Below are 24,977 nucleotides of genomic sequence, written 5' to 3' on the forward strand. Positions count from 1 at the left end.
GTGTGAAAGCCCAGGTTACACGGGGATGAGATTGTCATGGTATGATAATTGTCCCGGAAATAACGATGGTGTCACTGTTGTTTTTACTATCATGATAATTATTACGACTCGTGAATGTAAAAAAAAAAAGATGTCTGAACAAGTGCATTATTGAAAACCAGTGGAAATGTTAAATTACAGGAACCTTTAAAAGGATCAGCTCCAAACCTGATGAATATCTATATATAATACACCTTACAAAGAATCATGTCATGATTTGAAGGTCTCATGAACTGAAAAAATACTTTTTTCCTGTCTTGATCCTCTGTCCTTATGTTTAATGTAAAATTATCTCTTGATATACACAAAATGTATGCCCAGAAATGACTTAAGACTGATAAGTCATTCTGTACTTAGGGATGTGTACCATATATTTCAATAAAAAGGCTACCTTGAATTTGTACACCCCTCACCCATCCATCACTAGATGTGCTGCTGCCCTGAGACACTTCTTTGGTCTAATAACATTCAGAAAGTCTGGAGGATTAAATTATTTATCAGCAGTTATTAGCAAAGAGCAAACTGTGTAAGTCGGCATAAGTCCCCGGTTTGAATGCTCGATCATGCGATTGCTGTTGTGCACGCTCATTGCGATTTGTTATGTAAATGCCAATCAATATCCATGACAAGTCCCTCCCTCTCATAGTGTTTCTGCTGGAAACATACACATACAGAAACAAATAGCAGTCTATCTTCCATTTCCTGGGGCCCTTAAGCATGAAATTTAATTATTGACCATGGAAATAATAGCTTGACACAATAATCTTAAAGGTACAATTTGTAGATAATCCAAACAAGCCATTTTTCACACCCCAATTCAGATGGGGGCAGCATTTTATACAATTTTTTTGCCTGCAGAATGCAGGATTGAATAATCACATTTTTAACAGCTTGTTGGTGTCACATCGTGTGCTTCAACTAAACAGAGTGCAATATTCACTTTATCATCAGTTTCAGCACACAAAGGACATGAACGTCCGCTTGTTAATTGATCTTGTCTTTGTGTTTCTGAAGTAAACTTTTTATCTGTCGGCTGCCCGCTAGTTACTACTAGCTGTCTCATGTGAAGGGGCAAACTGGGTAAAACACCTTCAAATCTGGAAAATACTGAGTCAGTTCCCACTGCTGCAATTCTTTAGATCATGTATCATCAACAAAGACAAATTGAGGAATTTAAAACAGTGTGTAGAGTCATTTTCAGTTTGTGCATCTTGGCCCATGACTGTTAAATTGCCCCAATATACAGTACTATATAACCAGACCAAGCAAGTGCCACTAATTGAAGCTTTCCCTGCTAGCAATGCCTACAGTCGGAGATTGTGTATTTGTCCCATAGGCCAGATAGGATTTAAGGGGGCAATCTGGTGGAAAACAAAAAAAAAATATATATATATATATTTTGTGGATTCCAGAATGAAAGAATATTATAATTGAGTGCAATATTTTATGCTATTATGATGGTGGGATCAAAATTTAGAGTATTGATGGGTTTCAGTAAGACATGATGTGTTCTGTTTGGAAATGTGTTGTGGAATGTAAATATTGTGAACATTTTTAAAAACATGATTTCACATTTATGGTATTTTTTTCAGGTAGATTTAGACTTTCTCTCATCCCCTTTTTTATATGATACATCCACAAAACTTTCTAGAAGTTCTGTGGATGTGTTGTTTTTAAAAATAAATGAGTTTTTTTTTCAAATATTGTCTTTTGCACCTTTAAACGATGCCTCCGCAGCACCTTACTTGTCATCTGACTTTGAATAGACAAGTGATTGAGTGGACAAATTGGAGAATGAATGAAATAAGGAATCCACAGACAGCACACTTGACAGGTGAACAAATATTTGAATGAACGATTGAGGAAATTGAATATGTCAACAAATGAATTAATGGAAGAGTTGACTGAGGGGAATAATGAACTCATGAATAAATGAACAGATTAACAACTGATGGAAAAGCATCTGAATGAATAATTGTGACTGATGTATTTGCATATTCAGCTCCTTGGAATACCCCCCCCCCCCCCCCCCCCGCACACACACACACTGTTTCTGATGGCTTAAGTGGTGCATGGAACAAGTCATGATGTCCAAGATGTGTAGAAAAAGCGCACACTGACAATATATTAAAATCTTTAGCCACACTTATTTTCCTAATGTTTGCACTCAAAAGTGATTGGAACAAGGATAAAGCATTGGAGAAACACATTTCAAAAGATAATGGGTCGTATCTAATGAGCTCATATATTTTATCAGTTCAAATATCAGGTTGATATTTTCAACATTTTGTCCTGTCAAACAACAGCCTTCTTTCACCAGGGCATATTAGGATTGGGTTTAGGTTTTTCCTCGGGCGCTATAGGTTAGGCTTTGGGTTGAATTTTCACATAATCTTGCAACTCTCCCGTGATCTTTCACATTTTCTTGCTTCATAAAGTCATGTGATAAAAACAGCCAAGTAGTGTTGCATGAATCATTGACAATCATATCAGTTCTGGCTGGTAGCTTCATTTCCATTACAGTTTTTTCCAAAATGAAAGCGATATTTCTAAAATGTCTACAAAGTACAATTGCGATTTGCAGGTGTTTCCATTGAATGGTGTTAAGTGCATTAGCCGTAAAAATCTCGTCCCACGAGACCCCACTTTGAGGAGGGTGGAGGTACAAAACATTTTGCATTTTGGAGCAGCTATTTCGGTTGTCACTACTGCTGTTGCCACTGTTCTCATCACAAGACGAAAGCAGCAAGTGATAGTTCAACGGCGAAGTCCATATGTATGGGAGCGGACATGAATAAGGGATTAACAAGGGATTTAACGTAACTCCCTACTAGTCCGGTGATGTGTAAATGCAAAAAAAAAGTATTTCCGTTGCATGTTTTCGATATTCTTCTATATCAGCACGTCTAAAAAACCACCTCATGAGAGCTTAAAAACTTTTTAGTGATATTTGAAATGTAGATGTTTCCACTGCCGTTTTTTAAATTGCAATATTTAGGTTTTGCGCAATTCTAAGGGTAATGGAAACGCAGCTAGAGTTTACTGTGGTTTATATAAAGGTGTCAGGCTAATGAGTGAAAGTCATCACAATTTTTTTTTAAGAAACTCAGCTTTTTCAGATATTTGTGGAATTCAGAAATATTCCCAATGCTGATGTCCTTGGAGGGCCTAAACAAATATGACCTGTTTTTGGTGTCTTCAGTAGTTGGTCTAATCCTGTGTATGAGCTCTCATTTAAGTACAGTTAATGTGCTCTGGTCTGGATTTAAACCACTTTGGTGTTTCTGGAATGACTTTACCTGCTGACAGCTGGCCTCATATGTGTTTGTTCAAGCCTTATTGATCACATGCACATGTAGAGTCCCCCGCATACATGTAGGAGGACTCGGAATGCACTTCACATCTTGCACTGATGGACTAAGACATTCACACTCTTGCACACTCTGCATTTTTTTTTTTTTGTCTGGCCTTGTACTGCTGCAAATGGAAATCAAGATTCTACTCCGAATCTCTTTGCTCCAGCAGCCCATTACAGCCACAATCTGTGACCATTAGACTCAAAGTGACTCAAGGATGCAACATGTGACACGGACAGAATTTCTGATATTAAATCACCTATTAGATTGCTTCTGTGACATTGAATTTAGATTTTTTTCAGTAAAATATTTAGTCCCCCGGGATTTATCATTGGTCCATCCTGTCTGAAAGATCCAAGTGTTACTCGTTATAGCTGCATAACTTTCCACAGCAGGATTGCTGTCAGTAATATTGCTGGGGGAATCTGACCCCCCCCCCCCACACACACACACACACACACACACACAGAGTTTCAATGAGCCACAGGAAAGATATTGAGGGGTTATAATGTGAGAAATGAACTTTCCCAGTTGCCTCTGCCTCAGGCTATGGCAAGGGAGGTGGAGGAAGCACAGGAAGATCTTATTTCGTTGGAAATGGACAAAATGGTGAAGCAGCATTTTATATTCATCTCATCTTCACCTCCATCTCAGAACCCAGTTTTCCTTCCTTCATAAGCTGTTGCTATAAACTGTTACACTGAGTAATGAGCTGGAAGTTACGATTAAAGTTGTCCTTATACTAGGCTTTTCCACAAGGCTTCTGTTTTTTCATTCTTTGCTGACATTTCATGAGGGTATACTTTATTTGAGAGTATTTGTGTTAAAAATGCATCTAAAAGCTGAGCTGTTTGCGATAGTTCTTGATGATGGTTTCACCTTCTTTTGCAGTGATAAAGATGCACTTTGAGGTCTAGACAAAGGTTTGATGTGTTACCCTTTACAGCTAAGTTTCATGAGGCAAATGATGCACACACTTTTGTTCATGTTGGCTCACTGTTACAGTTGGGACGAAACCCTATACTCCTAAACAGGCATGGAAGGGATGCGTGCGTTTGGCGTTCGTTCGTGCGCGCGCGTGCGTGTCCCAGCAAACCACAAAAAAAATGCCCTAACAGCTACTGTAGAGCAAGATGAATGCCATCAAGGCAAAGAACCCAGAACTAAGTTTTATGAGCTGCTGGACTGAAAAACAGGCTAGAAAAGAAAAGTGGTGGATACTGTAGTCAATGTGAGGCATCAGCATCTTGTTGCACTCAACACTGAATACTACAAGAAAAAAAATGCCTGAAGCAAACTGAAAACATCAGATTTCACTATGTTTGGATTATTGTTGTGACTAGCTGTTTGAAAACGTCAATACTATATGAGACAAAGTGGTTTACAAGGCCATCTTTCATTGATACATGGACTGATATGATGGAGTTGTCATTCACTTGTGGACTGGCTGAAGATCACAGTTCTGGCTATGTTAACAAGCTACCATGTTAGCTTGACTTTTGGCTGATATTTGAGTTAATTTAGTGACAAAATGCCTCTTGCATAGGTCTATATACTGAGTTGGACTGCCACACCTCCTACATTTATGTCATCCTGATGATTCCTCATATTAACCCCTGTATTCATCACTCTTCTATTCTAAAAAGTCCAGTTTTTCAGAATTTTCAGCTTCTAAAAAATTAGTTCTGAGTTACCTGTAGCTCTGGGCCAGCAGACTGACTTATAAGGAGGGACTTCTGTAATGCAAAGTGGATAATGATGAATTATCCCTACCGGACGTGGTTTTCAGAGTATGCTGCGATGCACTCTTTCACAATACTGTATAGAAGATGGAATGTTTATATATTTTGGGGTTTCAAGTAGCTTATATACTGTAATACTTTGATAATGCTGAAACATTAGACCTATTTGGTTTAAGAACTGATACTTATACTTACTGATACAGTTTAAGCAATTCTGAAATGTGATGGAAAGTAGATGCACAACACAGAATGGTTGCTTGTGTGTGCAGCAGGAGAAATGCAGTTATTGATGAATTTATGAATTTGGTGTCTGTTTGTGACATTTAAGTCTTCATTTGGTTTTCAGAGGCACATTATTGTCTGTCCTTGTTTTGTTTCGCTCCCTTGGTCTGTTTATTATGATTATAATGGCAGCTTGACTAGTGTTACTAGTCCTCTAAAAAATAGGAGTCCAAAGTGTTCAACATCCCACTTTACCACCCACTCTTGTACATCGTGCACAGGGAAAGACCACTGAAGAAGGAGAAGAAGAATGCAGGAAGAGCTATGTTGTTGAATACCTTCAAGATGACTGGTTCTTTTTCCTCTACTTTGAAGTGTAGACCACCACATCAATCATCCACAGAGTCTGTCATGCACACTTGTATTCCTGATAAAGAAGTCACGTGTGGTGTTATCTACACTACTGGTGAATTGGACTCTACTATAAATACATGCAGTACATACCCAAGACCAAGAAGAACCCAAATTCACTTTAAAAATTGGAGTGGATGCACCAACCTGAAGTGGTGATGCTGAGTCAACTGTGAATATTTCTTATTCAAGGAGCAGCTGCTAGACCACACAGTTTTAAATGTCAAGAGGCATGTGCTGGGTTCGCGTGTCAGTTGCAATTACATAATTGCAAAGGTTTGTGGGTGCATGTTTACAGAACCTGGCACAGGAAGGTAGGAAGTACGGTGGCACCACTTTACTGGATGTTGTCAACTTGGTAGAGAAGCATTATGTGTTGAGTCTAAAGCCCTTTCCACACTGCACCAAAAACGCGGGTGAACACGGCTGTTTGGGCACTCTGAAAAGGTCGACTCTTAGCAGCTCGCCTCGGCTCTGCTCAGATCCCCCGCAGTGTGAAAAAGGCAACCCGCATTGTCTCAGGTTTCCTGCGATATGACCCATTGACGTAGATCTATCTTCCTGTTGCTTTCTAATTTTGTCACTGTGCCGCTTGTTAGGCTGTCATTGTGGAAGCTCCGGGGGAAAAAAATTAATTAATTAAAAAAATTGGGCTGGTCTGCGCTGCGAGAGTTGCTCACTCATCTCTCAATAAAGTTTTGGCCCTCTGCCATAAGATCAGTCTTCCTGTTGATGTCGCTGAGACTGTATTTCACTCCTTTTTTTTTCAAAAGATTCACGTGAATTGATCATGCTTGGTCACTCCCACCAATTGGGGAAACCTAATGTGAACTGCGCAAGCGCGACCGTGTTTCTAAACAACTTGTACGGTGATCTTGCACATCTTTTTTATCCATCATGGCAGCGCACTGGCAAGATCATGAAGTCTGCGAGCTGCTCGCCATCCCTGGTGAAGGGGAGATCCGGCGGCAGATCTGTGGAACCGTAAGGGACACTGTGATTTATGGGAACATCACCGGCATTTTGAGACAAGGCACACTTTTATGTATAATGATAACGTCGGTGCGATGACATAGGAGAGAGAAAAACACAGGCACGCAGCCCTCACAGCGGGAACTCAGACCCACGTCTGCTGGAAGCGTGAATGCGCCCTAATGCCGAGCAAACACGGGTTCAAAAACCCGCCTTGACACACGTGTTTCAGTGTGAAAGGGGTATAAATGAAGATGTGCGAACACTGCAACTTTGAAGTCATGGTAAAGTTAACTGGATCCTTAAAAGAATAACACCTACCTTCCCAACCTGGGCTACAAGAATGGCTGTTATCTGTTGCGAACAGAGTTTCAGATGGCTCAGTACAGCTCAAACTTTGCAAAAGTGTGCTGTGCTGTATCATGCTGACGAAAAGTGGTAAACCTGTTAGCGCCAGAACCCCAGGGCCCCAAAAGTGGCTGTTTTGGCCTTTGATATATATGTTGTATGATGCTTTATGTGTAGTAAAGAGCAGGAAATACCTTTTTCCTACCGGCAACTGGGATGGATATATGTATTGGGTGAATAAAAGACTGAGGGAAAAAGGAGAACGTTAAGCATCAAGATTATGACAGACGGGAAGAAAGAAATTAAATAAACAAACAAAAAATGACTTAGGGCATCAGTGCTGGACCTTTGCCTCTAAATTCTATTATATACCCCCAGGAAGTGGAAGAAATAGTCATGGGGAGAGAAGAATATTTATAGCCCTTCAATACATCCTCGTTCATCACCCCAGCTCAGCTAGATATTATATCTGGCTTGTGTTGTGTTTCTGTCTTAAGGCTGACTACAGCACAAAGAATGAACCAATGTAAGCACTTCTTATATCGAGGCACATGGAGTCAGCGGATGTAAAAAAAAAAAAAAAAAAAGTTCAGGGGCGGTTAGTCTGAGGCAAGGAGAACCAGGCCAGGGACCAGCCTAATAAGAGAAACAGAATAACAAGAGCCACTTACACAGAGGTTTAATAAACGACTAGGTCTTAGGCTCATCCCTTTTTGGCCTTGGCACAAGCTACGTGCTGAGTTTGGATTGGGGCTTATGTAGCTAATCATGGGGTAAACACTGCTGAATTTCTGACCTGTCACATAACCATCAACTAAATCAGATCCATCAGATACTCCTCATTTGTTCACGTTCCTAGTTTTTGACTTGCTATCAAAAAGTTAACTCTTCCTGTTTCCAGAGTCCTGATGGGTCACACCTGTGATCGCAGATTCTGCATGCTGTTTAAAAAACAAACAAAAAAAAAAAACTTCTCACTTAGACACTATCACACCAAGATTGCTTGGTCTGTTTTTTTTCTGCCTTTTTATGAAATATGTCATTCCCTATTAGTGTTCCTCTCTCTCTTCTCTTATCCAAGCATGTCAGTTCAGAGTATCCATGGATTCTCTGTCCCTTCACTTTCATGTAAATAAAGTGTTCAAGACTGGGAGGAATATTGTCTCCGGTCCACCATTGGCTTGTGTGGTGACGTTGCAATCCAAACTTCCACTTAAAAGCAGCCATGATAGTGTCATATTTGGAGCAGTGAAATGATCAGTGGTCCTCCAGTGAATTCAGGGGTGCTGTGCTTGCTTCGAACTCATTAGCTGTACTCATCTGAATTATTGATGCTATAGTGTCAGGCCTGTTTTCCGAGTGACTGATGGGCTGTGTTCTCAAGTCATTTTCCTTCTCTGTTATTCCTCCCTCTCCTCCACCTTTTTCCTCCCCCTTTTTATAAATAATTTTCCAGCCCCTTTAACTACCTTTCCCCTTCTCTTGTCACGTCCCCTGTATTTTTGTCCCTTCACCACTCCTCTTTGTGTTTCTTTGACATTTCAAGATGTGGTGTTGATATATTATTTCTCTTTTCTTTCACCTTTTTTTCTGACTATCATTTTGTCCTTCCCTTATTCTCTTTACTTTCTTCTTGCCTCCTATTGCCCCCCCCCCAACTCTTTTGCCATTTTCCTGACATATTTTTAGGCAGATTTCTGTGGCATTGTTACATGAAAAAGGTGCGTGGCGTTTCTTTGTTGTTGTGAATATTATTTTTGCAGTGTCATTAATCAAAAGTATCAGAACCTTTTCTCTAGTGAAATATCCCTCGCTCTCTTGATTCTCCAGTTAGCTATACACTCAGTGATGAGGCTGTAAGGACCTCATGGGATGATATGTATCACCATACATGGGTCAAAATTTCAATACTGGGCTGAAAATACAACTTGCTGTGTGTATTGGTAACTGTTTCACAACTATTTCATTGAAAATTTCCATTCCAATTTATTGGATGAGATTTGCAAAGTTGCCCAGTTGTACACTGTTGTACCCTAACCCACATGGTTAGCGATATGATTCGATCACATTGTATTGTTATATGATACAGCTTTGACACTAAGAGCAGGAACATAGAAACAAAAAATCAGGATATATTGCTGTATGGCTGGGCGATATCAACATTATCAGATGTCTCAACTTTTTTGGGTTCTCTCTGGTACTCCAGCTTCCTCCCACAGTCCAAAGACATCAAGAGAGGACGAGGCTGATTGATACTCTAAATTGACTGTAGGTGTGACTGTGAGTGTGAATGGTTGTCTGTCTCTATGTGTTGGCCCTGTGATGGACTGGTGACCTGTTCAGGGTGAACCCCGCCTCTCCCCCAAAGGCTGCTGGGATAGGCTCCAGCCCCCCCGCAACCCTTAACTTGATAAGCTGTAGAAAATGGATGGATGGGTAGATCAACAGGTGGAATATTGATAATTTATCAGGGGGAAAGTATTGCAATATATTGCAATATTGATATTTTATATATAAAGGCAAGTATTTAAACAGTTAGATTAGTTTAAGTTCAGCAAATTACATTACTATACTATAATGGAGCCAGGAAACCAGGAAGGCAACACTTAAGCTAAAGCATGATACAACAATATCCAAAATCAAAAATATCGATATAATATCACAATATGTAATTTATTCATAAGTTGCCCAGCCTGTATTGATGTATCTGTTTTATAGTGCTGCCTTATTACTTTATAAATCAGGCATTTTCTGACTATGGCTGACTGTGTGCTTGATTGACTCATTTGCTGGTTATTATTAGCAAGTTATCACTTTAGTCATTAAGAATTTCACTCATTCAATTCACTCCAGGTGCATAAAGTCTCACTTCAGACTAAACCAGTGTTCAGTGAAATGCTCATTATATGAATATAATGCTATATTTTATTACACAGTATTTGACTTGAGATTGAAACTCCTTTACTTTTCAGATTTTCATACTAAAACTAATACCCTTGAGTTGTCTGTTAAGACAATTGATGCCAAAGTCTTCTCACTAACAGCTAACCGCCCATACCTTCATGTGATCATTAATCCTCTCATCACTCCTTATCTCCAGAGGGAAAAGTTGTCATCTCCTTTGCCCCTGTCTTTTTAGCTCTCTCTTCTCTATAACTTCTGTACTCTTCTCCCCTCATTTGCATTTTCTCTTTTCATCCTCCCTTGGTTCTCCTCCTCGTCCTCCATGCCTCTTCTCCCCTCCTTAACTCCCTCTTGCCGCCTCCCTCCCGTACCCCCACAGTGACAAGCATTGCCATATAGCTGATATGAGGTGGCATATTATCCCATTGTGTGTGTTTGTGCGTGACTGAGAATGTGTGTTTGTGTGTCTGTCTGGCTCGTGGCTGATAAGACGTCACACTCTTATCCTCCCAGACAGACCTGTGTCGCAGTGACGGTTCACAGGCCACACACACTCATATACTTACACACAGTTTCACAACATTCACACACATATGCAATTACATACACACAGATTTGACTATTTTGTTCAATTGAGAGACTTAGTGGAGCTTTACTTAAAGCTGTGCATGGGAATCTGTGTGTAAGTGCAGGTTTTGGTGTGTGTCCGTGTTGCCTGTCATAGATATCTGATGATTCTCTCTTATTAAACTCTTAGTCTTTCTGCTTCACTGGCAGAGAGCCTGTTAACACTCTGCACAAGGCCAAAAACTGTGCATGTGTGTGCTGTTGTGTTTCTCTGCATGAAAGGCTGTCATAAGAAAACCCCTTTCATGAGAGGGTATGTGCATATTGTAGGGAGAGAGTACAATGCATTCCTAAAGTTCTGCCTTTCCTCATCGGACCCTAGTGCTCTCATGGCCGCACTGCGTCATTCATTAGTGAAGCTGTACAAAAAAAGTAATCAAAATGGTTATGAATGATGTCATAACCTTTTTCATTTATTTCTCCAGGCACTGTCCATTTATCGCTTTGGGCTTTCTAGCTCTTCTGCTGCTAAACATTTGCTCAGTCACACGGTTACACCTCCGTGGTATTAGAGATACAGCTGGTGGAGGGTATGGTGGTGTTGTGGTTGCAGATTTGGAGGGACTAGATCTGATGTCAAAGCTTCATCACATAATAAGGTAGAAAATTCATGTGAAAGTGAAAGTCGTTTGAAGAAAAAAGTTAGCAAAGAGCTCGTCCTCTTCCATCTGGTTGCATTTAGATTTGTCGGGATTACAATTCTTTCTAACCTTGACGCTTTAACTGACAGGTTATTTATGACCGCAAAATGACTTATTACACACACACACACACACACACACACACACACACACACACAAAACAGGAATAATAAAATGAACTGAAGCAGTTTAGCATTAAGCTGTAGTCAGGATAAATACGAAATGCCATTTAGTGTCAGACCTGGTCTCTTTCTTGCTCCCTCTTAACTACTTACTTTCACTCCTTCTCTAATCCCCAACTTGATTTTTGTCCACATGGATTTAACTCTTTAGTGTATGACAAGAGCTATCTATAACTATATCTATATAAAACAGATTTTATATAAATAAATAAAACGGACCATACCGTCACGTGATCATTAATCATTACATAATTACATATTTAAGTTTGAGACCATTTCAAGAACAGTATTGCTATATGAGTTGTCCACCAGAAAATAAAACAGAGAAACGGAATTAAATAATTTATTGGATGTAATTGGAGGGATGTAGTGTGGGCCAAGGTAGAGCCCAGTAAACCTTGGTGAATACCTTTTTTATAGCAAAAAACCCTTTATTGTGAGACCAAAATTCATTTCAGGGAGTGTTTTCCTCTCAACAGCAACACTGCTGTCTGAGGTTCCCCAGGCCTGATAGCTTGAAGAGATGCTAGCATTGCCTTGAGAATTATGGGCTTTTACATGGCTTCTAGGTCAACAACAATATACTGGGTCATATTGGCTATTTCTGAAATGATGTTGAATTGTTAAAACCCAGGTTGGCGTGTTGGTCCTTCAGGTAATTTGCTAAAGTACAAGAGCTCTGTTGCCATCTTTTGTATGCGTCGTTCTTTAGGATCACTTGTGTCTGGGCGTCCTGTCCTTCACCTTTTCCTATTCATCTGCCTCAAATGCAAAGTATTGCCAAGCAGCATTCTGGCTGTTTTCTTTGTTCACTGTTATGGAGGCTCGATACTTGCTATGTTTACAGAGCAAACACTGCAGCAAATGATGCAAGTGATGACAAAATTAAGTCGTGCTATACGGTCACAGGACTGCAGTGGTGTACCTGTCAACCAGCTCTTGAAGACAATCATGAGGAAGGAAATGCAGCTGGTACCAGTGCTACTGATTCTGTGAAGAAACTGTTTTATAAAATTAAACATTCAGTATCAATAGGTAACTAAAAATCAAGTTTTGGTGATTTTTTTTTTTTTTTTTAAGATACCAGAAGGGGAAAGACCATGTCCTAAAAGGAATGACTTTGGTATCTTGCCACCACCAAAATATGTTTGACTGTTTTAAGCAGCAACTCTGGCTCTCCACTTAAGTTTCAACACTGCTCTGCTAGAATGCAGCAAAAGCTCCTCGCGATTTTAAACTATACTCATCACGAAAATAAACAAACAGTATGACATGAGGCTCTTTAAACTATGGCTGACAGATCATGCTTCTAATGAGGAGCTTGATTTGTGATGATTGTTGCAACCTTTCTATCCAGCTGTTCATATTATTGACCGTCCAGTTCATCTCACTAGCAGAGCTACAAGCAAGATACTTTGATTAGTGCAACCTGCTCACAACTCCCTTGTGAGCCTAACTCTGCTTCTTTACACAGCTGTCGCTTGTGGGTTAGAAGTAGTCACAATATTACAGCCTGTAATGCTGCCTTTAGACTACTTGAATTGGGTTGTGGGGGGGGGGACCAAAGCTTTAACGCATGATTTTTTTTGTCCAGGCAGTAAAACAAGAAAGGCTCTGGAGTCTAGAGCTTTTCTCTTGTGGCTTTATTGTTGGCCCCTTCTGACGGGCTCTTCAGCTCTTTCGTCTGCATGCCAGGCTAATCAGATCTAAATGCTTCATCAAACAAAGGTTGTGATAAAAATATCCGTGGTTCATGGTCATCATGAAAGATCTCAACGGGATGTCATATTGCATAGTGTCTCTCCTTTTACATTATTGAAAAAAAAAAATCCTAAGCAGAGTTGTAATGATAGCAGACATTTGGTTATTGGTTCTGCCACTCCCTATCCTGCTTCTTCATACCGGATTTGGCACGGAAGTCTGTAATACATCAATGAAATCAATACATTTCAAAATAAACTCCGGCTGCACAAACAGTCTTTCTTGAGGTAGCTTGTCACTAAAATGCAGCACATACAGTAGATAAGTTTGTCTGCCAGCGTATGATGTGTGTGATGTGCTAATGGCGAGGGAGAGATCGTGAAGCTTTCTTTGCCTGCAGATGCAGCCAGATTCGAGTAAACTTTACTGTCACTTGACGCAACTTGTAAGCAAAACAGGTCTTGACTTAGGTCTTAAAGAGTTTTTCTGCAGTAAACCTAAATATACAAATACAGTTAAGTGTTATGTCGTCCCACATGTTCTCTCCGTGTGCATTTTATCTCCACTAATCCACAAACAGACATGTTGCTAGCCCTACAACTGTCTTTGTGTGTGTTGCTTATGTCCTGAATCTCAAGCACCTATGTATGAGCGCCACAGAAAAACAAGCACCCTAAGGTTTCCTGAATTGTTGTGATAACCCTACTTCTAACAAAAGCAATGCTAAATCTGACGAGGCATTAGTGTTGTGTTTGGGGCTTAAATGCTATGAGGGGTGATGCTGTCTCTTCTTTTCTTTCGTCATAACTGTGTGGAACCTAATGTCATAACGTCCTGTCTAAATGTATACATTTTTAAAAAATCTTTCTCTTATCCGTCTCCTTGTCTAGTCTGTCTTTTCTCTCGTGCACTTTTAGGGAGCTCATATGCTAATGATTTCCTTTAATCACTCTTAAAACACGGGCACTAACACTCTTTAAGGTTTGTTAATTAAACAGAACTTTTTTTAATTCTAATTTGATTTAAGATGGATTAAGGAGGAATGCACTTGTACATCAAGCTGTCTTTTTTTCTGTTTCCTATGTAGAGCTTAATTAAAACTTAAGACCACCCACTGCTGGCCCATGCTACTAGAATCACTAAGTGAGAAGAATGCAAAATTTGGACTTCTAATGCATCGTTCCGTTCTACATACACACAGCTTTACTGAGATTTATTCCAAGTTTAGTTCATCATTTAGCTCTTCATCCTGCAACTTTGCTGTTTTGGGTCCCTCTCACAGTTTTAATTTAGAGAAAAATCTTCAAAAAGTAAGAATTTAACACTATAAAAGAGAAAAAAACTGGATGAAAGAACTCTGTCTTCTTTTTTTTGCAGCTGCTTTCTGGTATTTTCACTACATTTTGCACATATTTGAAATCTTGTCATTACCCTCGATCAATATCATGCACATCTTCAAGGAAATATGCATCATACTTACACTTTCTATTTAGCTGGGACATGTGACTCCTGTTGCAGTGAAACATGGTGGAATGAAGGTCTGTTTTTGTAATTTCAAGGGATACACCGATTGATAGGCCACTGCTGATTATTGGCTGATGTGCATTAAAGTACATGATTGGTACTAGCTTATTCCGATTGGAGGTCAGATTGTTAATCAGCGATTAGAGATATCACAATCGTTATCTCCGAAGACGATTGGATATCCTAGTAACATTTAATAGGAATTTAAGAATTTGACAGAGGTCGCCTATTCTCTTCTATGTAAATTGAATCGATTCCTTTGCTTCATATCTTGCAACAGCCATCAGTGTTTCCATGCGAGTAGTTTACATCTTTTCCTGAAGCTCCCGTTAATGAGGACTGGTGAGTTGAGTTAGTGGTGCTTGTTTGATGCAGTTTAGAAGCCTTGGAAGGATGATGAGTCCACAGCATTATGTGTCTATGTCTCTATGTGTCTGTAAGCATAATTAGCTTCATATCAAACCTGACTTTAAATGGCAGACAACATAAATATAACAGTGAAAAGTACAGTCACATAGCAACAGCAACGGTTTTATAAAAGCAATGTTTCATCAGCCTGTCCGTCAACAATAATTGTCTGATATCTTGGACCAATTATTGACTTGAAATGCTGCTGCTGTGGCTTTTTTTATTTGTATCATGGCATTTTTCTTTGCCACTAACTCAACTTCTCTGTCCACCATGTTTGCTGCCCATCATTGACATAACTCCTCCCTCCACCCTTAACAAAATTGGATCATAATTTGGCAGTCTCCATTAAACACAACTGAATGATCTGAAAACAGAGCAGACCACCCAGCCCTTATTGATACATCAGCATTAATTACTGATCAGCAAATCTGTGGCTAACACTCTGGTATTAGTGACTGCTGTAATTTGTTGTCTCACGTTGTTCGGTGGGCTGGTGAGTGCCAGGCCACCAAATATGAACAACATGTCAGATGTGCTACAGTGCTTGCAGAAGAAACACGAAGAGCCGAGTGAGCTTTATGAGCTAGCGGCAGAGAATGTGAAAAGGCAGATGGAGCGCCAGTACTCAGAGGGCAGCTTCATCTGAGACTCTCCAGGCTACTCTCTGGAGAAATGATGTACTTAACATCACAGCGGTTCTTGTCACGTCGTCTCATGACAACGGTGTGTTTGTTTCCTTCAGTTTTACATAATTTTCAATGAAAAATGAGTCTGTGGTTTTAACTCCTTCACAGCACCACAACTCTGGTGTATAAACGTGGCGCTGTGGCATCTGATTTAGTTACCCAGTTAATTATCTTGCTATAATCTTGACTTGAACCCAATCTAAGATAATATAAGTAAGACCTAGTACACTTTATCTACCCTGTAACTGTCCAAGCTTTGGTCATATAAAACAGAATTTTTGGTTTGAACGAGTCATTTTTCATATCTGTTCATGTTTTCTTGTTCCCCTTGTCCTCTCAAAATTGTTTTTTTTCCCCCCTTATTTTTCTCCATTTCTGTATGGACAAAAAGTGTTTTTGACCTTATGTGACCTCATCGGAAAGGTAACTCCTCTCTAGTCTCCATAGTGCAATTGAGCTCATGTTCTGGGACAAATTGCCTTGTATTTATTAGAGTTGTTTATTTGTTCGTCAGTCAGTTAATGATTGAGGCAATTAATTCACATAAAGTATTTAATCAAATATTACCTTGTGTTATTCAGTTTGTGTTGTGTACTTGTTACATTGCTTCTTTTTTTTTCTCTGTCCTGCTCTGAACAAACTAACTGACCAACAGCTACAAAAAAAAAAATTCAAAATCTGTATCAGCTGAACATCGTCCAATCACACTCATAGATGATCATTATTAGGCATTGGAAGCAAAAAAACATGATGGGGGCACCCCTATTCACTTCTGTTCTCCTTCAAGCACAAACATACCTGATGCTTTGTGGCCACAGGTCTGTGTGCCTGTCCCAATCTCTTGAATGAAATACCTGAGGAACAATGTGAGGTAATGTCTTTCAGCTCAAATTGAAGCATGGCACAGCTTTCTACTGTGGTGAGAAATAATACCAATGATCAGTGTCATTGACCGCCTTACTCGGATCTGTATTTGTTCAGTTTAAGTTTTTTTTGGTCAATTTATGAATACTAGAACTCCTCAAATCAAGTTCCAGGGTTTTGCTTGCCAGCTGCTTTAAGGGAAGAGGGCTAACTCTGAAGCTGGCAGCAACGAGCATGACCCTGGCTTACAGGCTAATTTAAGGTGGACTGACATTTAGGGTGGACCACTGAGTCTCATTTAAACAACAACCACGTTTTCAATTTGCCCTTGCTTATTTCCGTTGTGTGTCTACCTTTGTCGCCCTCTCTTTCTTTTGCCCTCGTGATTTTCCTCTTCCTCCTTCATCATCCACTGCTGTTCTTTCTCTTTTCATTTGCCTTTCTCTCCTTCATCTGCCCACCAATCTCTTGACTTACTGGCCATCATAGGTGCAAGTATTGGCTCTTTGTTATCTTTGCAATAAGACCCTGTATGTCCATCCCCAGGTTTTACCATCACAGCTTTATAACAAAATCACAGTGCACACTGAGGCCCACATAGATTTAAAAAATTTAAAAAAATTGAAATACCCTTTAAACCAAACATGGTCAGAACTATAAATGTAATGGATCAACCACCTCTCCCCACTCCCTTGTGACATTATGAAAAAAAATCATTGTTACAAAATGTTAGCAAGAGTGACCAAAAAAAATAACAGTTCAGCTTAGACCATATTGACAACCTATTCATTTGCATAGGATTTGATGAAGCCATTGCTGAGCGGCTGTGATAGGAACAGGGGGCACACATAATTTCCACAACATACATTTTCAAATGAAGGGCTGTATCTTGTTGGACAGTTGACTACATAAACACAGAGTGGCAGCACTGGTTCCAGGGGCATATTAACCCAGAGACAAGTTTCAGTACAAATACTGTACCATATGTTTGGGTGTTGGGGAAGGTGAGTCCTCTGATGTTTTCCACAATCATCACCCAAATCACCATCAACAAACCGCCAATTCCTGCTTAGATTGTGGTTCCATGCTGTGAGAAAACTGGCGGCAGAAATCTAAAAATATATTGAAATGAAAACAGTTTCCAATGCAGACAGTACAAGTCTCAGTTTAGTTTTGTGGACATTATTCTGTTTTGTTGTAATTTTGGGGCCTCCCACCAAAAATGCTATAACCAGCCAGGCATTTTATGTAGTATGTTTTTCACATTTTACTTCAACTTCAAGCTTAGTCTTACATCTCTTCCTAAATGGCATTTAAACCTTTTGGAAAAGTTTTTTTTTTTTTAGCAAAGTTGATGAAACTCACAGACTCCTCATACCAACAAGCTCAAAAGACTAAGGCCAGTACCACAGGGAAGGGAAGTGACAGAAGATTAAAAAAAAGTCACACAATATGTCTGGAAGGTTTAGAGAGAAACTGTAAAAAAAAAAAAATGTCTTTGTATAAAAACTACTGTTAATGGTTAAGAAAGAAAGAAAAGAAAAATCACCAGAGGGTGACAGATGTGAAGACATGTGGACAAAAGCAGGAGAAAAGTGCATTTATTTCCTATAGTTGTTATTAGGCAGATAAGCTGACAGATCCCCACTTCCAAACCCTCCACTGACAGGTCATGTTTGTTCTGGCAATCAGATTATCAGCTGACAAATGTGGAGCTGGCAATGTGGAAATGTTTTTTTTTTTTTTTTTGTCAATATAAGAACTGGAAACAAGATTGTCAGAAAACTGACTCATAAAGATTGCCAATGGAAATACTCGGTGTGTCTATTTCGTATCATTTCCATCCCGCAGCTCTCTTATCCAACAAATTAAATTAGCAAGTGCATGATTGTCTGTTCTTCTGTTTACTCATCCTTCTTCATTGTTCTCCTTGGTAATCTCCTGTTCTTCTCTTCAACCACTTGTTTCTTGATACATTTCCTCTTGGTTTGCCTTCATTGATTCTTCTCTCTCCCCATTTCTACAGGAAAATTGTGCTGCTCTTTTCATCCCACTTCTTCTGGTCGTGTGTGTGTGTGTGTGTGTGTGTGTGTGTGTGTGTGTGTGTGTGTGTGTGTGTGTGTGTGTGTGTGTGTGTGTGTGTGTGTGTGTGTGCATGTGAGTATTTTTGGTTTGACACGGAGAGTCCAAAAGTCACGATAAGTATACTATGATTACCAAAAATGGACTTGCAGTACATTTTTGTGGGTTCACTCTTCCAAAGAGCAGTCTACTTCTTTGTGCGTGTGTGTGCGTGTGTGCGTGTGTGTAAGAGAGAGATGAGTCTTTGTTTGGTGGTATAGGAAGCCAATTTCCAGTAATCCCCTTTTCAATGGGGGAATTGCAGTAAACTGCATTGGAGCCTGATGGCAAAAGGCGGAGATCCATTCACTTACAATAGACTTGTGTTTAGACTGTTGAGAGCAAAAGATGGTGGGTTGAACAATTACTGTTGGCTGTTCACGGGGGAGGTTCACAAATCAAACCCCTGACTGGTGGGAGAAATCTAAGCCGCCCCCATTCAGAGACACGACACTTTAAGGTGCCGTGTGAAGGGTTTTCAACTCTTAATGGTTCTGTTTGAAAAGAAAGGTCTTTATAAATAGGTAGTGCATGGAATGGTCTTAAGCATTTAATGTCATTGTTAGGTCTTTCAAACACTCTCATGGGTGTGGGTGTGTGTGTGTGTGGGGGGGGGGGGCATCATAAACCTGAATATATGCAACTCCACATTGTATTTTCTTCCCTTGAAGAGGATCGATGATTACTTATGGCGGGCGGCACGGTGCTGTAGTGGTCAGCACTGTCGCCTCACTGCAAGAAGGTTCCAGGTTCAAGCCTTGGCTTGAGTACGGGATCTTTCTGTGTGGAGTCTGCATGTTCTCCCCCCCCCCCCCCCCCGGGTTCTCTCTGGGTACTCAGGCTTAGGGTTAGGGTTAAGGTTTGTGATGGACTGGCGACCCATCCAGGGTGAACCTCGCCTCTCGCCCGAAGGCTGCTGGGATAGGCTCCAGCCCCCCCCCCCCCGCGACCCTTAATAGGGTAAGAGGTAGAAAATGGATGGATTGATGGATGGATGGATGGTGATTGTTTCATTGCTTCATTTTAATGTGAATTCAGCTGCATCAGTATGAAAGAGCAGCTCTTCACCGTTTTCAACACGACATCACCTTGTACAATATGTCTGAATTGTCCTCATCAGACATTTTAGCCTTTTGTACCTGAGGATTTGCATTATATAATTTGATTTGGAGAAACTCAATTGATGGTGTGTTTCATTGTCACTAAAGGTCCCAAATAAGGTTGATGATACTCTGCAAGTCCATGATCCTCGATGCTTCTTTATGGTATCTCTCTCTCTCTCTCTCTCTCTTGCTCTCTCTCCAAGCCATGATATTATTTCTTAATTTATAGGAAATGAGAAAATGAGAGGGAATAAAGACATACAGGACAAAAGAGAGTGTATGATTATGGATGTAATAATAGAAGACAAATAACAGTGGGGGGAAAAAGGGAGAAAGATTCTGCAGGTCAGTGCTGTGATACAGTCTGCCATGAATCCTGTGACCTTTTAATGTTCATGTCTTTGAGGGAGAAAGAGTGGTTATAACTTTCACAAAGCTGATAACAAAAAATGAAGTGAATAAAGCTGAATATCTTTTTGGAAATGTGTGCGTCTTACTCACGTACGTGCACACGCTATCACACGCGGTATGTGATTCATTTCTTGCCCTCTGTGCTCAGTGGTGTAGAAAAGACATGCTTTTAATGGTCGCAGGCTATTTTAGTGCCCATGTATCGAGCATGTTTTTGTATGTGGGTCAGGTTAAGTAGGGTGCTGTAACACTGACACGCGGGAGTCATTTGAAGGTCTGACATAAGATATTTAAATACCTCTGTGCGTCAATTGCATCAGTTTTACAGACTTAGAAGAATATAGCGCTTTGTCTTAACACTGAAACCAGAAATAACCACATTCGTATAATATGTTGAATGAACAGATTCGGTGTCTTGACCCTGTATGTTTTAAAAACCCTGATGGGTGGAAAATCTGGAATAAATCATGTAGTGTGGACGAGGGATATGTGAGGACATTTCAAAGAAGTTTGCAGTTTAAGATGTGACTTTTGTGTTACGTTTTCAGATTTAGTTCAGAATTGGGTAAATGTTAGGCAAATCAGGATACATTTTATTTAAGAGCAGCTAGAGTATCGTAATAGTGTAGCCTCAAATGTGCACTACTTTTTCTGTTTCACTTAGATACAGAAATGGCCACACTATTTTTGAGATGATGAAAAGCAGATTTGGTTGGAAGCTCCCTGCCCTAAATTTCAGATTCCTCTCTAACAAGGTCTCTTCCACGCTGGCTAGATATTTTAAATTTGTGATATGACGTAAAGATAGAGATGATGGGTAACCCATCCATTCATCCATTTTCTATACTGCTTATCCATTCAGGGTGGTGGGGATGAGGGGGTAACCTAGTTTGAAAATTAGAGGCATTGAAATTAAGCCTTGGAGAACCAGAATTAATTGTGGTGTCTCGACATGTTTGCAACCGAATAATTTTTAGGATGAAGTGCTCTTAAAAACTCCTGTACAAAGGGCAGAGCTGGACTGGGACCAAAAAATGGCCCTGGCATTTTTGGTCATGGCCACCCACCATAGTGATGCACGGTATGAAAAATTTAAACCTATACCAATAACCGATAATTTCCTTCTTCTCATGGCCGATACCAATACCGATAACCGCTAAATTCTTATTTTTATATTTATTATAACCTCCATATAATCTGCAGTTTGTGCAGGATGCAGCAGTTGAAAACTGATATTTTTGTTGCTCTGGCAAATCTAGAAGAAAAAAAGCTAAAGTTTTTGGCTCTTCAAATGTTAATTTTTTAATGTCATCACAAAAATACGTGGTCATTTGCTATAAATAACAATAACGGAGCGAAAGGAAGAACTTCATTTTACCAAAAAAGTGCATCCCCTGAATTGTTCAGCAGAACAATGGTTTATCCATAAAGAAATTTTGGACGTAAGTAAAGTATTTTTTGAATACAAAATTAGATGTATTGACATATATGTCAACCTCAATTACAAAAATGTAATCGAATAAATAAACCAAAGTGCATCCTCAAAAATAAAGTGATTTATCAGCAAAAGGTTTACAAAATTATTAATGCTATGGCTGCATCAGGCATGGTAGAAAAATTCCTTTTGTTCAAAATGAAAAAACAAAAAACCTTAAATGATTTCCTCCTTCTCAACATTTAGCATGGTTAACATTTAGCTTAGCATGCTGACCGGACGAACATCTGACGTCTGAATGTCTGTGGTAAAACTCACGTGTAGTCCGTTCTTGTCGATCAGGTTGTTAATGTATGTGGCGACAATATCATAGAGTGCAGGGAGGGACACATCCGAGAAGACGCAGCGGCTTGGGAGAGTGTAACGTGGCTCCAAGTGTGCTAATAACTTACGAAAATCCGGGTTCTCAACGACAGAAAAAGGCTGGTCGTCGAGCGCTATGAATTCCATCACTCTGTCATTAATGGCTTTAGACTTTTCGCTTTCTCTTGAAAAGCTTTTGCAGTTTTCTAATGCCTGCTGAATGGGGACATTGACCCCCCATGGTGTTGTTTTTTTAGCTTTAGCCCCGCTAGCGGCTGCGGCAGCTGCTTTGTGTTCTTTCAATGCCGTTTCGCCGCAATGACGACTTTTCAGATGAGTTATCAGATTCGTTGTGTTAAAACTTGACATCTTCTTTCCTCCTCTCGGAATCCTCGGAAGCCGAACAGGTTTTGCAAACAGCAATGCTGTTGTCATCTTCTGCCACTGAGAAAAACGACCACGCTGGTGAAGACATTTTATTATCAGTGAGGCAGTGATGGGGACAGGCTTGGGTCCTGCGAGTAAGGCACGATAGACGACGTGACCAGCGCGTCCCGGACGGGCGGCTACTCGGCCTGCAAACATTACTCGTAATTTCATCAATGTATCGGATCTTTATGTCAGAAAAATGTACTCATCGGATCGATAAAAAATGACGGAATTTTCCCCCAAACCGGCCGATATTGTATGGGTCCGATAAATATCGTGGATCCCTAATGATTACTTCTACGATATGCAGAGGCACACAACATACCAGAGGATATGTGTGCACATTGTGTTGTTTCAAAAATTAAAATGAAGCGCAGTTGCCTACATGGAAGAGTAATCATGTTTAAAAAAAGGATATGCTCTTTCACTACTCACAGAGACTTGCATCTTGGGAGAGATGGCCAGTGTCACAATTCCCATCTTGAAGTGAAGGATGTCAAAGAAACACAGCTAGAGATGTCTTTTCAGTGTTTAATAAAATCTTCTCATTATCCCTCGCTCTCCTCCTCCTCCTCCTCCTCCTCCTAATCTACCTGTACTTTCTTCTCCAGCGCTGCTGCAGTCAATGTTGGGGCAACGGCAAACATGTCCGTGAGTTTAGCGCATTTTTCTGCATCTACTCGCAGACTCTCGTTTGCCTTTTTTAAGCGCCGCCCTTGCGCTTATGTGGTGGCCAATCCACCTTTGGTCAGCTCAGAGAAAAATCTGACAACCTGAACTGACCTATCTTTGTCAAGGGGCAGGGGAGGAGCAGGTCGAGGAGGGCTGAGAGAAATCATTGGATTAGGTCAATGTCCTTCAAGAAAAACAACCAATGGGCCTTTGCAGTCGATAGAGATGATTTTTAATATAGATAAGTCTTTTTTTCTAATGACAGCCCCGGCCGGGCCGGCCCAAAAATGTGTGTCAGCCCACCGGGCATTGCCCGGTACGCCAGATGGCCTGTCCATGCCTGACTAAGGGTGAGAGTAATCATCTATCTTAATATCATTAACTACAAGGGCCCCAAATCATATTGAAACATCATTATTTATTGTTTAACTTCATAAAATGATTTATTTTTGTAAACACCACGCTGGTGGTGAAATGGACACAATGTCTTGTATGCAGGTAACCAGTAGGGCAGCGCAATCAATCGAATTTAATCACAAATTGAAGGAAGATGAAATATTTTTTAAAGGCTAATAGTGTGTCAGAATACCACTTTAAATTAAATGTCATGGTGCTGCAGAGATTTGGTGCCCGTAGGGATGGGTACCATTCACACTTGAAAACAGATACAGTTGGGTATTGGTACTGGGTGCATACCTAAGTATCCACATACATGGATACACACAGATGTGTGTGTGTGTGCGTGTGTGTGTGTGTGTGTGTGTGTGTGTGTGTGTGTGTGTGTGTGTGTGAGAGAGAGAGAGTGAGAGAGAGTCAGAGCATCATTACTGCCTGTGTGACTGGCATCCAGAACTGACAGCTCTCCTTTTGGGGCTGAATGCACACGGGCAAAACCTTAGATAAATTAAAGAAAAACAAAAAGGTGAACAGAAAGTACTTTGTAACTCTTCTGGAACTGAAACATGTCAGACTGAAAAGCAGACCAAACTAAAACAAACCAAAACATAAGACAGGGATGGAGATGGGGATCCATCAGAGGCTTGCCTATAATGATGGGTTTTCAGAACCCTCTTAAAACAGACCAAAGATCCTGCCAGAGGTTGGATGATATAACTGCTAACACTCACCTTTTTGTTTTGCTGTTGGAGTGAGCAATGGGTGAAGGGCAAAATTTGAGATTGGTGTGAAGTGGAGGTGAGGAGATTGGAAATGTATCTGGTACAAGTAAATTAAGTGCCTAATATCTAAACAGATTACTGCCCATTTATTATTTTCAGGACTGGAAACAGTCTGATACCCCTTTCACACTGAAACACGCGTGTCAAAGCAGGTTTTTGTACCCGTGTTTGCTCAGCATTAGGGCGCACTCAAGCTTCCAGCAGACGCGGGTCTGAGCTCCCACTGTGAGGGCTGCGTGCCTGTGTTTTTCTCTCGTACGTCATCGCGCTGACAACTTCATAATTACACATAAAAGTGCTCCGAAACACTGTGAGGTAAACAAACAACAGCATGGATGTTGTCGAGTTGAACGTTAGTGTTGTCATTGTTCTCAGGGTCAGTGTCCTCCGCCAGCACGCAGGTGCTTCTCCTGCTGGTCAAACCGGTCAAGCCTGTGCTCCCTTAAAATGCTGGTGATGTTCCCATAAATCACAGTGTCCCTTACGGTTCCAGAAATCTGCTGCCAGATCTCCTCTTCACAACGGATGATGAGCAGCTCGCGGACTTCACGATCTTGCCAGTGCGCTGCCATGATGGATAAAAAAGATGTGCAAGATCGCTATACAAGTTGTTTATAAATCCGGTCGCGCTTATG

At 40.4% G+C, this 24,977-nt stretch overlaps 1 protein-coding gene across 1 annotated transcript in view; it reads left to right on the plus strand.

The window, feature by feature from the left end:
- tusc3 (tumor suppressor candidate 3) overlaps nt 1-24,977 on the plus strand; it is a 62,471-nt gene that overhangs the window by 801 nt on the left and 36,693 nt on the right. The window lies entirely within an intron of this gene.

The sequence above is a fragment of the Aulostomus chinensis genome, chromosome 8 (assembly GCF_037954235.1).
Source record: "Aulostomus chinensis isolate RoL2024-O1b breed Wild chromosome 8, RoL_Achi_v1.0, whole genome shotgun sequence".
Lineage (NCBI taxonomy): Eukaryota > Metazoa > Chordata > Actinopteri > Syngnathiformes > Aulostomidae > Aulostomus > Aulostomus chinensis.